This window comes from Acinonyx jubatus, chromosome A3, assembly GCF_027475565.1.
Source record: "Acinonyx jubatus isolate Ajub_Pintada_27869175 chromosome A3, VMU_Ajub_asm_v1.0, whole genome shotgun sequence".
Classification (NCBI taxonomy): domain Eukaryota; kingdom Metazoa; phylum Chordata; class Mammalia; order Carnivora; family Felidae; genus Acinonyx; species Acinonyx jubatus.
Genome location: NC_069388.1, coordinates 107,408,426 through 107,424,836, shown reverse-complemented (window position 1 = coordinate 107,424,836; position 16,411 = coordinate 107,408,426). Strand labels below are relative to the sequence as shown.

The 16,411-nt window shown below is 45.9% G+C and overlaps 1 pseudogene; it reads left to right on the top strand.

The window, feature by feature from the left end:
* Window positions 1–2,294: 2,294 nt before the first annotated feature.
* On the top strand, window positions 2,295–3,601 carry LOC106978959 (transcription initiation factor TFIID subunit 9-like; annotated as a pseudogene).
* The last annotated feature ends 12,810 nt before the right edge of the window (window positions 3,602–16,411 follow it).

Here is a 16,411-nt window from a genome sequence, read left to right as displayed (position 1 = left end):
CCTGAGACCCATTCATGAGAAGAGGAGCCTCCTCCTTCTCTTCCTACATCAGCTTTAGTGAAGCATACATTATATACAACCAAATGCGTTCATGTTAAGTGACCAGTTTGATGAGTTTGGACGAATTTATACACCAGTTTAACCTCCACCGCAATATCAAGGTATAAAATTTGTGCATCATCCCAGAAAGTTCCCTTGTGTCCCTTCCCACTCAATCTCCAACCTGCACTTCAGCCTCAGGCAACCAGAAATCTGCTTTTTGGCACTATAGGTTGATTATCTTTTAGAATATCACACAAATGGGATCATTCTTTCTCTGAGCACATTTTTTGAGATGTGCCCATGTTATTGGGTATATCGATAGTTCATTCCATTTTGTTGCTGTATAATATTGTATCACGTTGGTATGTCATAAATAGTTCATCAACTCACCTATTTGGGGTTGTTTACAGTTTGGGGTTACTATGAATGAAGCTGATAGGAACATTCATATGCTAGTCTTTCAAAGACATGTTTTTATTTGGAAGGTGGAGGCAAAAACCTAGGCGTGGAGTTGTCACATGGTAAGTATTTGTTAGCTTTACAAGAAACTTTTTACAAGAAACAAGAAGCTTTACAAGAAAACATACTGCTTTTCAGATGACTGTACCATTCTGCATTCCCATCAGAATGGATGGAATGAGAGTTCCAGTTGTTATACATCCTCACCAACACTTGGCATGGTCAGCCTGTCTTTAACTTCAGCCACTCTAACCTAGGTGTGGCGGCATTGCATTGTGGTTTTAATTTGCTCTTCCCTAATGACTTGAGCATCTTTTCATGTGCCCATTGGGTATCTTCTTCCTTGACTCAATCGCTCTGACTAACCTGATGGCACTAAATTCGATAATCCTACAGACAAAAACATCCTTGTCGGTTTCTAGTAGGTTGTTACCCTTTCTTCCTTGCCTTAACCCTGGCAGGACATAAGAAAACTGACAGAAGCTCTGACTTGCCTCCTGTCCCAGGGTGAGGTCATCAAAACAGACCTTCAGAAACTCCATATATAGAAAGTTGAGCAGGTAGATTGAACCTGTGGCATTGGAACACTGCTGGGAGAAAGAAGATATAAATCATATGTGTCTCTCCCTTGCTCTGCTATACTTACAGGGCCCCCCCACACACAGAGAGAGAGAGAGAGAGAGAGAGAGAAGAAAGGGAGAGAGAGGAGGGGAGGGAGGGGAAGGACACAGAGGGAAGTAAAGAGGCTGAGATTGAACTTACTCTAGATTGTAGTCATTCCATGTGGACCCAAACTTTTCATTTCCAGGATTTTACAAGATTCCTCCTCTGACTCCCTACTCTTGTTGACGATGTAAAACAAACCCACAGTTAGCCTGGGAATTATCTTTATGGAATAAATCAGCATATTGTTTTGAGTTTTTGCACTGCATGTATTAATTTAAAAAGAACACATGTCTTGGTTCAGTAAAAATTTGCAAAAAGCCAGACATCCCATAAAAAGAATTTGTTGGTTGAGATGTTTATCCCTCTAGCCATCTTTTCCCTTTTATGACTACAAAGAATGCTTGTGTTTCTTTACTTGTCAGAATCATCTACTCCGGAAGACTTCTGGCAGTGGGCCCAACAGGAAGTCCCACTGCGCTGAAGCAGGGTCTTTATGAGGTCTGCTTCCTTCCCATCCTTTGACTGGTCTGCACATAGGTGTGTTACCACCTTGCCTTTGCCAGAGAGAGCATCTTTCAGCCAGGACGCTCTTCTTGTCCAAGGCACGACTCAGAGAGGCCGGACCCAGGCTACGCAGGCTCACAGTCTACGCCTCCTCTGTCTTGTTGTGGTGCCTCTGCAGTTGTGGGTGTGCCTGGGGAAACCTGGCATGTTACTGCTTCACCAGAACACTGTCTGATGTGGAGGAAGACACTTAGAGGGCCACAGAAATCAGAAGTTTCCAGAGGTAAACTAAGACCTTCCAGTGATCAATGCTTCGTTAACCAATCTCCCATCAACTGTGAAGATAATCAATATCCATAATGATGAGCCTAAAGCATTCAAGATCCCCAAGTGCTTTCTGCATTAAAAAAAAAAAAAAAGCTAAATTGTATGTGGTTAACGTTAAAACTTTAAGTAATTTTGCTATAATCTTGTAAACCCATTGGTCTCCAAACTTTTTTGATTTCATTGATTTTATCAGCTTTTAAAACATCTTCTGAATATCCTGCTCACTGGTACACCAGGGGTTGGAAAAACCGTGCTAGGCAAGGAACTTGCATCAAGCTCGGGACTGAAATACGTTAATGTGGGTGATTGAGCTCAAGAAGTCTGATGATAAGAGCATTACAGAATATGAGCCAAGAGTTATAAGCCAGATGTTGGAGTTTGCCTTCTGATACGTGACCACAATTCTAGATGATGCAAACATTTACTCAAGCCATGCTAAGAAAGCTACTGTTGATGCAGATGGTGTGCGATTGGTGATCCAGTGCCATGTTGATCAGTCTTTTGCCTCTCTTCCCCCAAGAGATTTTTTATTAGACATGGCAAGGCAAAGAAATCAAAGTCCTTTGCCATTAATCAAGCCATATTCAGGCCCCAGGTTGCCACCTGATATTGCTTGACTGTTCCAAACTATAGACTTAAGTCTTTACAAAGAAAGGCATCTACTTCTGCGGGAAGAATAACAGTTCTGTGGTTATTACTAGCGGACCAAGTACTCCCACGCTTGGCACACCAACCCCACACACCATGTCTGTGTCAACGAAAGTAGGGACTCCAATGTCCCTCACAGGGCAAAGGTTTACAGTACAGAGACCCACTTCACAGCCCCCAACTGCAAAAGCATCAATTCCTGCAACATCCGCAGTTCAGAATGTTCTGATTAATCCATCATTAATCGGGTCCAAGAACATTCTTATCACCACTAACATGGTGTCGCCGCAAAATACCGCCAATGAATCAGCACATGCACTGAAAAGAAAACAAGAAGATGATGACGATGATGATTGTGATAAACTGTGATAATTTGTAATCTGGCCTTGATGCTTGTAACATGTATACTTGGTCTTGAATCCATTGCACTGAGATTAAAGATTAAACATGCATGCTGGGTGTTTCCAAGTTGTGTTGTAGGAAATGTAAATGGCATTTAATGAGTAAATACAGTTATCCTTTCTGATTGAGATGTGGGATTTTCTTTAGCAGGATTAGTAATGGTTTTTCATCAGCCTTTCAGTATAAAAAATAAAGTCGTTCACCAAATAAATAAATAAATAAATAAATAAAAGTTGGTATCTCCTCCACATATTTATGTTCATGTATTTATAAGCAACAAATGCTAATTACTAAAATATTCATGATAAAACATACACACAGATAGAACATTTCACAGTATAGAATTGCCTCCTTTCTTGATTAAATAAGAAACTCTTGGGGCGCCTGGGTGGCTCAGTGGGTTAAGCGTCCGACTTCAGCTCAGGTCATGATCTCACACTCCATGAGTTCGAGCCCCGCGTCGGGCTCTGTGCTGACAGCTCAGAGCCTGGAGCCTGCTTCGGATTCTGTGTCTCCCTCTCTCTCTTCCCCTCCCCTGCTCATGCTCTGTCTTTCTCTGTCTCAAAAATAAATAAAAACATTTAAAAAATACAATACAATACAATACAATACAATACAATACAATAAATAAAAAAGAAACTCTTAACAAAATAGAAATAAAAAGATACTTTCTTCAAATGATAAAAGATATTTATCTGAGTCCATCATGCTATTAACACAGAATTTAGAAATATTTGTACTGAAGTCAGGAGCAAGACAAGGATGACATTAATCACTACTATTATTTAATATTGTTCTGGAAGTAGCAGCTCTAATTTAAAAAGACAAATAAATGACAGTATCTATTTAGAAGTAATATATTAACAGCGTGTAATAAATACCGTTATTTATGTAGGTAAATTAATCTGTACACACGAAAACAACTGAGAGAAGTAACTGAAGAACTATTTTCAAAAATAAGAGAGTTTGCTAAGACAGTGTAATAATACATCAGTGTGTAGCAAGCAATAGTTGAATAGATGGAATGGAAGGTAAGGCCTTATTTACCATAACCACAATATAGGATCAAATTTCTAGGAGTAAATCTAAGAACTGCTTGATAGACAAGCAGAAATCTCAGGGCCCCAACAAGTAGAAAGACATACTGTATTTTGACTAAGAAGACAGCATCCTAAAGTTATCAAAGTTTCCTCAGTTAATCTAGAAATGTAGTGTAATTCTCATTAAAACACCAACAAGTTTTTTTTTGTGTGTCCTAAAATTCAAATGGAAAAACAACAACAAGAATAGTTATGGAGATTCCAAAGAAGTCAAGTAATGAAGGGCAACCATACCTACCAGACAGGAAAAAAAAAAAAAAGTATTATTAAGCTCTAAGAAGTCAACCAGTACTGTGAATGAACAGATGAACTGACCAGTGAAACAGAATGGAATGGCCCTAAGTACACCCAAATACACATGTAAATTTGGTATACGATAAAGAGGGCACGTAAAATGGATTATACAGTACGTGGGCCCTTAGAAGAAAAGGAAGAGTGGGAAAAAAAATGGACTAGCCTGTAACATTATTAGCCAGCAGGAGGCAGCAGCCTCCTGAGATCGATCCTCCCGAGGCACCATTGTCCACAACCCCGCGTCCGGGCATCACCCGCGATGCCCGGATCATTCCAAGTGTGCCCCACTGTGTCTGCAGCCATACACAGTAACTGCTCACCGGGAGCCCTTGCTCTTTAGCCCGGAATAGCACAGCAGGGAAAGGCATGCCAACCAGGAAGGAATTCAAGGCTTAGAGGAAAAGAAGACAAGGAGAAAGTGAAGAGCCTAACGGAAGAGCCTTGTTGACGGGCCCAACTTGGGGATAAAGAAAGAGGTGCCTATGATAGAGAATCCTGGAGATCTCATCACAGAGAGATCTGAGGTGTCATCCAGGAACACCCATCACCTGCAGGACAGTCTCGTCAGGAGCCCAGAGGCACGGCTCGGCATGATCTCAGCAAGCCGAGTACGTGTTGTTGGGAATACTTCTTCCAGCTGTGCCAGCTCACAGGCTCCCGGTGGGAAGGGCGCGAGATGACAAATGTGGGTACACTTTGCAGACTCTGATCTGAGGCGATTGTTTGCTTTGAGTTGAGCACGCACTCACCTCGCCGTTGTTACCTTTTGTTTCCAGAGGAGCCACGGACTATGCAGACCCAGCAAGAATCCAGATACCCTCCCCCGAAGGAAGTTAAGGTTGGGAGCCACAGAGTAATCGACACCCTGTCCAAAGGCAGGTCCCGGGGGGGAGCGTTGACCCTGTGAGTGTCCTGCTTTGTTTGCCTTCATCCTGGCAGGCGGTGAGGCGTCTTGCGGGACTTGATGAAAGACACAGAGCTCCAGCCAGAGCAGGGCAGCAGCGAGGCTTTCTTAGATGCAGGGCCAACATCAAAGTTCTCCTGTTCCGCGCTGACATGTGCAACTCTTGAGCAGGTCTGATAACACATGCAGAGACAGACTCTTGGGTTCCTGAGGGGAGAGAGCAGACCCAGAGATGTTCCATACCCAGCTGGCAGAGACGCAAAAGCCTGATTGGGAAAGCCTGAGGCCCCAAATCCACTGTGCAGATGGATGGCCACGGCTGCCTTGGGGGGTCCTGGTGGCTTCGTTATCTATTTCCAGAGAAAGATTAGGAAAGTGTGCAGAGCACAGGGGAAATGCGCTGCTTTCTCCCTGGGGTTCATTTGTTTTCCATAAATTGAGGCTTCCAGGGAAAGGTGGCAGGATATAAAATAAGTACTGTGCCCAGAATCGGATTCAGATCCAGACCTGGCACTTGCTCCGTGGACAAAGTTGCACGAGGGACTTAAACTCTGTGGGCCTTAGTTCCCTCATTCATAAAATGGTGCTAAAAGTTCCCGCCATACAAGATTCTGTTAGATTAAATAAATGTACGTAGGGGTGCCCGGGGGGCTCAGTGCGGTTAAGCACCCGACTCTTGACTTCGGCTCAGGTCATGATCTCACAGTACGTTGAGTTCGAGCCCCGCATCGGGCTCTGCACTGACAGTGCAGTCTGCTTGGGATTCTCTGTCTCTCTCTCTCTCTCTCTCTCTCTGTCCCTCCCCTGCTTGCTCTCACTCTCTGAAACTAAACTAAACTAACTAAATAAATAACCACAAGATAATTGGCCTGTAGAAATGGGACTTTTTAGCCACTTCCCTTCTGAGGGGATAGAGATTCTTCTGGCTATTTACATCTTCCCTAGATATTTCCACCTTGCTTTTTATCCCCATAACCCTGTAGTGACACAAAAGTTGCCCACACAAGTGCCTGCTGACTATTCCTCTCGATTCTGGTGGTTGAATAAATATCCACAGAGACAGGCACAGCAATGAGCCCACCGGCCGGAAGCCCAGGGGAAGGGCACGGTGGCATCCAAGGACTCTCCACAAGTCCTTGCACAGAGGACATCGTCTTGCCCCGTATCCCGTGTGGCACACACACTAGTTGGGGAATCCGTGTCTGTTTTTTGGACCCAACTGGGTCTCAAAAATAGTTCAGAATCCTGGTGAGTCTTTCCTGAATTCACATAGTTTGTTCGACAGCGTTTTCCGTTTCCCGTTGGCTCCTGAGAGCCCGAAAGCAAGTCAAGGCAGGAAACCCACAAACTGCCCGTGCAAGACACCGTGTGAAACACTTTCACACTTTGGCTCTTTGAATTCTCCCCACAAGGTCATTATGGCCATTTTACAGGTGATAAAACACAAGCTCCCTGAGGCGAAATCGCTCCCGCAGTGATAGCCTGAGCTGGGGGTCGCATCTGGCGCTTCCAGAAAGAGAAGAGGAGGGAATGAGAATTTTACGGAAAGATTAAATGCCATACTTTGGAGCGTTTTGTAAGCCTGTAGAAGCCTCTGGAACCTGGCAGTTTTGGCTTCGCTTGCAAGTCTGGCGTCCAGGGCGCTGGCTACTTTCCTTCGTTTGCCTCTTCTCTGTTCTCCCTCATCCTCTTCTTTGTTTTCCATTTCTTCCCCCAGTTAGACCTTAGAAGGCATTTACTGGCTCCATTTAGCCAGCAGAAATCTCCCACGCCCAGAGGGAGGCCTTCGGGTACTTTCTGCTGAAGGGCCTCAGCCTGGACTCAAGGGGAGCCCTTCACAGCGGCGTGCCTTGCATCCAGGGGTGCAGGGAACATCTGGGCTGGGCTGCCGCGATCTGCCAGTCTCTTTCCAAGGCACTTTGGCCTTCCTTCCCTCGGGGTGTTTTTGGTTTTTCCCAGCAATCAAATAAACGGAGTGTTCTGTGTTACTGGTTCGGTTATCTTGGTACATGGGGGAAGGAGCCAAGGAGAAAACTGATACTCCGTGTTATGCAAGCTATTTTCTGGGAAATTCAGAACCGTCTCCTGCGTGGCTCAAGGCTACGGCCCGCTGTCTGCATCCTGCACTGGGGAGCCACCCAGGCTGGCAGGGCAAGGACCACCGCGTTGGGGGGCATGGTCTGTGGCTTCCTTTCATCTTCCTGACCTGTGGTGCAGCCCGCAGAAACCTACATCTTCAGCCTTTGTACACGCAGCCACCTAGCAGGCGCTCGGGAAAAGAATCAAAAGGGAAAGTGGCTCGATTGCACCGGGGGCTTCCAAGAAACCCACGGGGTTGAGACTGACAGGTAGACCTTGGACAGGTGGAAGCAGACACTTCGATCTCGCCAGAGCCCCCTCTGGAGTCCCTACCGGAAGACCACATGTCATTTCTTGGCATCTCCTGTGCCAGCCATGCCCTGAGAGGTTCTGCCCGTCTCGGCGTTAGGGGATGCTCAGGCCCGTGTCCCCTGGAAGCCAAGGATTTTTGCACCCAACCTTGATTTGAAATTTTTAAGTGATAATGAAAATACAGTACTGATTTTTTTCAAGCAACAATGAAAAGCCAGATGCTATTCAACACCATATATATTTAATTGTAATGCACGTGATTGTCCTGGAAAGGTCAATCTTCATGTTAGGATTGTCCTTTGGGGTTTTAGTCATTTGGAATTGTTCTCATTTTACAAGCGCAAAGACTATTGTCCAGAGAGACTAACTTGCCCGAGGTCATACAACGAGTGAGCCACAAAAACGCGATTCTAACTCAGAACTGTCCGATTCCTAAGTCCACAGATGGGCCATGGCTGGAAGTGTGTGCAGCTTTTCCTGAGCATCCCTGGGCATTCCTGTTTTTTCACTGCTTCTCAGAAGCCCTGACTTCCTTTACTTAAGGGGCACGGTCCTTCCTTCCTACACTCCCTGCTCCTCTGATACATCATTTCTGTGTTGATGGAAACATTCACCTTCCCTTTCACCCCTATTGTTAACCAGAAGGCCCTGCCTCCATTCACAGAGGAATTAGGTTTGCAGATGGATGAGAAAGACCCCTCTTCCTCCCTCGCCCAAAATCATCCTTTTTCTGAGGCTGAACCGTGTGTTTCCTGAGGAGTCAGGCAGGACAGATAGCAGGGAAGGCTGCTGGGCTAGCCCTGCCCTCTCAAGGCCCTAATGTCTCCTGTTCCACCATCCGCCCCTGGATGCCAAGGACCAGGCCTTGCTGTGAGAATTAGAGGAGGCAAGGAATATAAACATGACCAGCACCGTGTCTGACAAGCACACAGCGATCCCTACTCGCCCCTTCCCCCACTTCCTAGTATCCCCTCCTCTCCTCCGCTGTCCTGCCATCCTGCCCTCCCAGCTGGCTCCCCGCTGTCCCCGCACAATCTTGTCCCAGGCAGGTAAAGACCCAGCAGACCAGCATCAAGGAGCAATTGCAAGTTGGGGGAAGGCCAATGAGGGTTGGGAGGACAGAGAATGACAGAAGGCAAGTTGTGGAAAGACTGAGGACCTAATCTTTCATCACATATGGGTGACTCATGTGCAAGCATGCGTGCATGTATGTGCATGCACGTGTGTGTGTGTGTGTGTGTGTGTGTAACTCAGGGTAGGGATTTGAATTTGAGACCTTATTCCCTCCATTTTGCATATAAGGGGATGATCACTTCGAGACGTTCACTTGCACAAATTCACACATTTCTACAAACTGGCAGAGATAAGATTTGAACCCCCCAAGTTTTTTAAATGTTTATGTGTTTATTTGGAGAGAGAGAGAGAGAGAAAAAGAGTAAGCACGAGTGGGAGGGACAGACAGAAAGGGAGAGAGAGAATCCCAAGCAGGCTCTGGGCTGTCATCGAACCCTAGATTTGATGAAGGCCCTTAGCCCCACATGACACGAACTCCGTGATCCTGGCACAGCATACCCACGTGCCACACACCCCATGACCTGCTGTCTTCTCAGACTTCACTCTTACAACTGGCTCCTTCTGTCCTGCCTCCCCCTCTCCTCCCTCCATTTTGGACCACAGTGGCCAGCATAGACAATGCCTAAGGATTACCTACTTTGAAAAAAGATTTCCCTTGACCACATAGCTCCTTGCACACATCCCCGCAGAGAGCCCCAATTTCTCTGATTCTCCTCGCACATCCCTGAAAAAGCAAGCCATGTAACCAGTCCACTACATTGTTTTCAGATCTCAGATGTTCTCATGGAGTCTTCAAAAGTCCATAGGGCCTCTGCCCTGCCTGACGGGGATGCAATCTCGTTTTTAATTGGGTGGATATCCCACCATGGTTCAATGTCTAATAGGGCTTCTGGTCACCTCATGATGAACTTGAAACCGAGAAAAAACATGACTCTACATGAACTCCACATACATTTCTTTTTTTTTTTTTTAATGTTTATTTATTTCTGAGAGAGAGAGAGAGAGAGAGAGAGAGACAGAGCATGAGCGGGGGAGGGGCAGAGAGAGAGGGAGACTCAGAATCTGAAACAGGCTCCGGGCTCTGAGCTGTCAGGACAGAGCCCCATGCGGGGCTCGAATTCACAAACCGTGAGATGATGACTTGAACCGAAGTTGGTCGCTCAACCGACTGAGCCACCTAGGCTCCCCCACATACATTTCTTTAAGATCAAAGGACCATTTCTCTACATGGCTCTGAGTGATTACTGTAACCTCCTCACCTACTGTATTGGTATAATAACATGTTGTTCTATTGAATTATTGTGATTTATGTTGTTATCCATAGGATCTACATAAATTTAAAAAAATCAGGCAATTAATATAAAAAGACCTTAAAAATCAGGAGCCTTCTGAAAGCAAGCTGCTATTTAAAAGACATGAGTTCAAGAAACTGAAATGTAGGGGCACCTGGGTGGCCTAGTTTGTTGAGCATCTGACTTCTGCTCAGGTCATGATCTCACAGTTTGTGAGTTCAAGCCCCGTGTCGGGCTGTGCACTGAGAGCATGGAGCCTGCTCGGATCCCCTGTCTCCCTCTCTCTCTGACCGTCTCCTGCTCCCCCCCACCCCTCTCTCCCCCTCCCTCCCTCGCAGGCCTGAGCCTGCATAGGTGCTCTCTGTCAAAAATAAATAAACGTTAAAAAAAAGAAAGTGAAATGTATTCTTAATTAATCCTTGGAGATTATGCCTAAAATCATTAATTAGGGTCTCCTCCCCATGTGCCCCAACAGAAGCATCACAATTTGAAATTGAATTGTAATTCTTAACCTGAGTCTAGCTTCCTGGCCATGAGAGAGATTCACCAAACTTCACAATTCAAGGTGGACAACTCCCAGTGGCCGATGCCTAAGTATCAGAAGGGAACGAGAGAGCGGAGCAGCATCCAAAGAATTCTCATGGGTAATCCTGTGCTTTTGCGAATCTTCCACCTGGAAGAATAACCTGGAAAGTGTCACGAAGGGCACGTTATTTTTAAGTGCCAAGATCGGAGATGCAGAGAGGAGGAGCATGTTGCAACGCAGCCTCGTGGGGCTGGCTGAGCCCCGGGGAGTGAGCCTCTTCAGGAAAGACATCCCCAGTCCCGGTGACGGTGATGGTGACAAGGATTAAGACTTCCTTTAGGGCATGAAACCTCATTAGCTCAGGCTTCATCAATCTGGAATTTATGCAATTAGACCAAGTCTGGTTTGATGTTTATCTTTGATTTGCCAACTCTTTCTTCAGGGTCACGCAGATTCACAGCAAAAACAAATTGTCAAGGGAGTGTTGGGGGATATGGCTGACCCTTCACAGTCAGGTGGGATGTGTCTGGAGGTGTTTGTGAATGGCAGCAGAGTTTCACATGCCCTCTGTACCATGCAGTCGAGTGGAAATGAAAATTTTGAGTGACCTTTGTATTCTTAATGATTCTCCATAGGCATTTATGAACCTGCCCCAGGATCCTTCTTTGTCTGACGGCTTCTCTGTCTTAATGTCATCACCAGCAGCTGCTGTTTCTCCTGGGGCCATTTTCTACAAACTTTTGCTCTCAATCAGTTCCCAAGGATCACAGGGACGCTGAAGTCAAGTAGAAAATGTTAATGCTACGTGGACATGAGCAGGTGGGCAGTGGGCCGGGTTCGCTAGCTGATGGAGGCACTCCCATCCTGTGGCCTCACTGGCCATGGGACTCAAATTTGTGCTTCAGAAAAATCACCATACGGAATGGATCCTCAGTCACTAAGTCCATGACTGCCAAGTCTATAAATGTCAAGGCTTTTTGTAATACAAAGTAGTGGCTCGTAAACCCAGTTGTTAGATATTTTTGAATGTTTATTTTTGAGAGAGAGAGAGAGAGGGCTCGCATGCTCACAAGCGGGGGAGAGGCAGAGAGACAGGGAGGCGCAGAATCCGAAGCAGGTGCCGGGCTCTGAGCCAACGGGGGGCTCGAACCCACGAACACTAAGATAATGACCTGACCCAGAGTCAGATGCTCAACCAACTGGGTCAGCCAGGCCTCTGCAGTTGTTATATCTCAATTCACGGGGAGATTGAAAGTAATTTGCTCATGAAAAGTGCCAACAAGCACAAATAAGGTCCCTTAAAAATAAATCGGTGAAAGCAGTTGATTTAAGATTAGTGCCATTATAATATAACTTGCTCACTCGAATTTCGATATGCTTTTTTGAGCGAGAGAAACAATAGTGCCTTCCAAATACAACAGCCCTAAGACCACACAGCCCACAGGTGGCTGTTACTGGCATGTCATTAACAGCTGGGCATCTCAGTACTATTAGCCGAATGCCCTGGGCCATTTTGGAGGTGTCACGGGAACGTGAAACACACGCACGACGTCTACCACATGTGCCAGAGCAGGAGAAAGCTTCAGACATGCCGCTGAAGAACCAGCACAGGCTGTTTCCAGGGGTTCCACGACGAGCTATTTATTTATCCACAGATGCGTGAAATAGCATGTTAAACGTCAGCCCCATGTCGTCCCTAAGATGGTTCCCCAATAGCATCCACACACCCACCCCACTCCATCTGGATTAGCACCACCCCTAAGCACATCACTCTCATTCATTCCACAGGTATTTGTTGCACACACATGAGACGCCAACCCCGTCCCCAGCCCTGGAGACCCAGCAGGGAATGAGACAGGCCCTTCCATACCTCAGGGCCTCATCCAGAATCTTCTCATCCCCCTTCCCCAGTACCGTGTCTTTCTGGTCAACCCAAAGCATCTTTCTGGACCCAGTGCAGGTGGCACCTCCTCTGCGGAGCCGTTTCTAACCCTCATCTCCCCCACATTCCCTGGGAGAACTAGGTAGTTTCTAACCTTTATTCCAGGAGTGCTTCGTGCGAAATTGCTGTCGCATCCAGCCCACTGTGTTTGGGGTGCTTGAGTGTGTTTCCTCGAGCAGGGAGAATGAACACCACTGAATCAGGAAATGTGTTTGTTTTTACAATAGTTTTCTTTTATAACAAAATCTAACAGCGCTTAACAATGCTTTAGAAGCATCAATCGGATGTGAATAAATGATGGCCTGGCTGATCTAAATGTGTATACAATTACACAGGATTTACTATGCTCGGCCTATAAGAACGTAAGAGAATTGCCCCAAAACACACTTCAGAGAGTCCCCTGTGACTATGTAAGAGGAAGAATTTCATTTATTTCATTGGTTGCATTGTCTTAGGCTCTGTGTCATAATTGTGAAGGGCCCCCTCCCAAATGATATAAACTTACAGAAACCAAATGGTTTGGGAAGAGGGAAATCATTGCTTTTCGATTCTGTTTTAGTGATGCTGGTGCACTGCATGGGTCTGAATTTTGCCTGAACGTAGCTGCTGTGAAAAATGCCTTTGACCTGTTTCTGTTCCCTAATGACCTCATTTGGGGAGTTGGCTCTGTGGGTTCATGTCTGTCTGTGAAAGCAGCATCAGCCTGCTGGGGCTCTGGCAGAGCCCAGGACAACTCAAGACACAGGTGAAAATGGTGCCCGGGGAAGTGTTTTGTCAACCACAAAGAGCTTGAGAAGCAAGAGAAGGTTATTATCAATATTCGTCGGTGCCTCGAGATGTTGATGGTCCGGACCAGGATCAGCAACCTTTTTCTGTAAAGGGCCACAGAGCAAACATTTCACGCTTTGCAGGCCACCTGGTCACACTGTGTCACTTCTGCCACCGTAGCAGGAAAACATAGACAGAAAGTAAATACATGAATGTGGTTGTATTCCAGCATAACTTTGTTTACGGATATGGAAATGAGTTTCATAAAAATGTTCATGTGTCGCTAAATATTATTCTTCTTTTGATAGTTGCCAACGTTTAAAAGTGTAGAAACCAGCCGTAGTTCACAAGCTGGAGGAAAGAAGCCATGGGCCAGATTTGGTCCATGGGCCATGGTCTGCTGACCTCTGGTGTAAAACACAGAAGACTCATCTATCTAGATGGCTGGTGGCTGGTGGGGGGGGGGGGGCGGGGTGCATTGTGGCTAGCTGAACGATAGCCGATGAAGCACTCCAGAAATATTCAAACTGCATTAGTGGCATGACAGAACTACACCAGCTCTTAGAAATGTAATTTTCTGTGGAAATAACTGTTCTCCCCATATGCCTTGTTCCTTTGACCTGGGTTTATTTTCCACTGGGAGTATTGGGTTCTCCACCTGTGAGCGAAGGCCACGTTGGTCATGAGTCAGCACCTATGGGCTCAGGGGAGAGGGTAAATGAGCCCAGGTGAAGAATCTCAGATACCCGAAAAATCACATTCAATCACTCATCATCCTACGATATAGCTCTCTAGGTCAAGACGTCTTTGTTCCACAGAAGGAAGCAGCATCAGAAGATTCTCCAGGGATTGCAATTCCCACACAGAGGTGGAGAATTAGAGAAAAACAGCTATTCAAGTGCTGTGAGTTTCCACCTGCTTTTCTCAGCTCTGTGTAAGCAGAGGACATCAGGACCAGAAGTCTTTGTTTCTGCAGGTGGAAGACTCATCCCGAGGCCAAGGTGAGGGAGAAGTAAAGGCAGAACTCCAAAGCCATGGGAACTATCATTGTTAATGTCCTTGTTTGGAATTAACTTTCCCACCTTATACAGGTCCTCTCCTCTAGTTATCTCAAGGTGTTGAGTGTTCTGAGCTTCCGAAGCACAGTAATGGGCAGTTTTCTGTTTCAGACCCACCTCTTCCAAGAAGTCTTCCTTGATTTCCTACCCTGAACTGAAAAATATAAATCTCTCCTTCCTTTGAATTCCCGCAGTACTTTATCTGTATCTATCTCAAGGCTTTTGACCCATATCTTTTCATGCTGTATTTATCTTCAGACCCACTTGCTGAAAGAGGCACGTTCTCTGAATCCTCCTTGCGCAACACGTATTTCTTATCATGGTACCTTACTCCGAGTAGACACTAAGTAGACAGCTATCGCTTGAATTAAAAAAAATCCAATATACTGACAAACTGATTCATCTATAGCAGCACTGTCCAATAGAACTTTCTGCTAGGATGGAAGTGTTTTATACCTGTACTATCCATAAGAGTAGCCACTAGCCACTCGTGGCTATGGAACACCCAAAATACGGCCAGTATGACTGAGGAGATGACCTTTGATTTTTTCAATCTTAATCACTTTAAATTTATTTATTTATTTATTTATTTATTTATTTATTTGAGGTTGGGGGGCGGGCAGAGGGAGAGAGAGAGGATCTTAAGAAGGCTCCACACCCAGCATGGTGCCCGTTGTGGGGCTCGATCTCACAACCATAAGATCATGACCTGAGCCCAAATCAAGAGTCAGACACTTAACCCACTGAGCCACCCAGGTGCCCCTTAATTACTTCAAATCTAAATAGCCATGTGTGACTAATGGCTATCTTATTAGACAGCACAGGCCTATAGGACAATAATGAACTCATTTTGTGTGTGTGTGTGAATGGATTGTTTATTTAGGCAATAATCAGATCACACAAATGTTGTGTAGAAAACCTTAGAGGGATGATTGGATATTTCGCTTTCCGAGCAACATAAAGCTGCCCGTTCTTATATTCTGTGGAGCGAGGTCCATTAGAGACAGACAAGAAACCACAAACAAGATGGAAAGGTTAAATTCACATTATATTAACAGGAGGTATGTGCTATGAAAAAGAAAAAAAGAAACAGAAACAGCGGAGTAAGAGAAAGTGAGCTGAGAGTGTCTGGGAGGAGGTCAAGGTAGGCTTCATTTAGAAGGTGAGGTCTGAGCTCAGGCTAGAGGGAGGGACAGGGGGCAGGCTGGGCAAAGGAAATGGCAAAGGAGCTGAACTCTGCAGGGCCAAGTAACAGCTCGAGATCGTGGGCTGGACCCCTTACGACACGGTCACAAAGAAAATGAGGCTGTGGGGGGCACTGAGGAGGGAGAACGGTTTTTATCGTGTTTTGTTAACAAAGCCTCGATAGATGTTTCCAGAACGATCTCTTGAAGTTAAAAATTAAAACTAAGTGGCAAACTGGCTCACTCCACTTTTAAGCACAATGAGTTTCTGGAAACCACACTGGAAAACACAACAGTGAAAAAAATCAACTTTATTCTTCCCCCTCTTTGTCCAGCCTGTGTTTCCCCACTTTTTTCCAAGCGCTAAGAAAGCAGAGTGCCAACTGGATTTGCTCAGAGGCTGTGGAAATGGCAGAAGCAGAGTCTTAAAATGATGATTGCTGGGAAGGGCAGTGGGAAGAACCGGAGTGCACTCCTGGCCCACTGACGAGGCAGTGAAAAGTGAGGGGGGGTGGTGAGTACGAGAGGAGGCATCAGAAGGGTCAGCACAGAACCTGCCAGACCCAAGGCAACACTAGCAGCTTTCTCTAAGTGTGGGGACGGAACTGTGTGACACTCTCAAAGCTGGGTGTGACCTGAACTCAGAGCTGAGTGATACAGCAGTAGAGCGAGTCACAAAAGAAAGCAATGCCCAGACACGCAATACAATTCCGGGGATGCGAGGTCCTGGACACCGTAACCCCAGGCTGCTCCGTCTTCCAAGCAAACGCACTGACGTTAGAGTGGCAATCCTTTTCAGCCACAGATAGTAAACGTTTCACTCGAGGCCC